Genomic DNA, 1,277 nt, shown 5'->3' with positions numbered 1-1,277 from the left:
GGCCATGGCCAAGACTCATAAGTAGCTGTGTTCAAGAATCAACATGATTACTAGGAAAGTCAATAACACTATCCAAAATTCTAAGTTCCCAGAGACGCCAATCACTCTGAACTTCAAAGGAAAAGTGAGATGCCAAAACTGTTCAGAAACAAAAAGCTACAAGTCCCGCTCATCTAATTAAATTAATTCATTGATATTCTGGAATTTATAGTATATTCTCTTCTTTTATCCTATTTGATTTTCAGTTGCTTGGGGACAAGCAACAATTTAAGTTTGGTGTTGTGATGAGCGGATAATTTATACGCTTTTTGGCATTGTTTTTAGGTAGTTTTTAGTAAGTTCAAGCTACTTTTAGGGATGTTTTCATTATTTTTTATGTTAAATTCACATTTCTGGACTTTACTATGAGTTTGTGTGTTTTTCTGTGATTTCAGGTAATTTCTGGCTGAAATTGAGGGATTTGAGCAAAACTCTGAGAAAGGCTGACAAAAGGACTGCTGATGCTGTTGGAATCTGACCTCCCTACACTCGAAATGAATTTTCTGGAGCTACAAAACTTCAATTGGCGCGCTCTCAACGGCGTTGGAAAGTAGACATCCAGAGCTTTCCAGCAATATATAATAGTCTATACTTTATTTGGAAATTGATGACGTAACTTGGCGTTGAACGCCAAGTACATGCTGCTGTCTGGAGTTAAACGCCAGAAAAACGTCATGATCTGGAGTTGAACGCCCAAAACACGTTATAACTAGGAGTTCAACTCCAAGAAAAGCCTTAGCTCGTGGATAGATCAAGCTCAGCCCAAACATACACCAAGTGGGCCCCGGAAGTGGCTCAGCCCAAGCATATACCAAGTGGGCCCCGGAAGTGGATTTATACATCAATTACTTACTCATGTAAACCCTAGTAGCTAGTCTAGTATAAATAGGATAAGTTACTATTGTATTAGACATCTTTTGACAGTTTAATCTTTGACTGTTTAGTCTTTGATAATTCGGTCCTTTGATCACTCAGGGGGCTGGCCAGTCGGCCATGCCTGAACCTTTTACTTATGTATTTTCAACAGTGGAGTTTCTGCACACCATAGATTAAGGGTGTGGAGCTCTGCTGTACCTCAAGTTTCAATACAATTATTATTACTTTCTATTCAATTCAATTCTATTCTTATTCCAAGATATACGTTACACTTAACTTTGATGAATGTGATGATCCGTGACACTCATCATCATTCTCACCTATGAACGCACGTGACTGACAACCACTTCCGTTCTACTCTA

This window comes from Arachis duranensis, chromosome 9 (assembly GCF_000817695.3).
Source record: "Arachis duranensis cultivar V14167 chromosome 9, aradu.V14167.gnm2.J7QH, whole genome shotgun sequence".
Taxonomy (NCBI): Eukaryota; Viridiplantae; Streptophyta; class Magnoliopsida; order Fabales; family Fabaceae; genus Arachis; species Arachis duranensis.
This window is presented reverse-complemented; position numbering follows the sequence as displayed.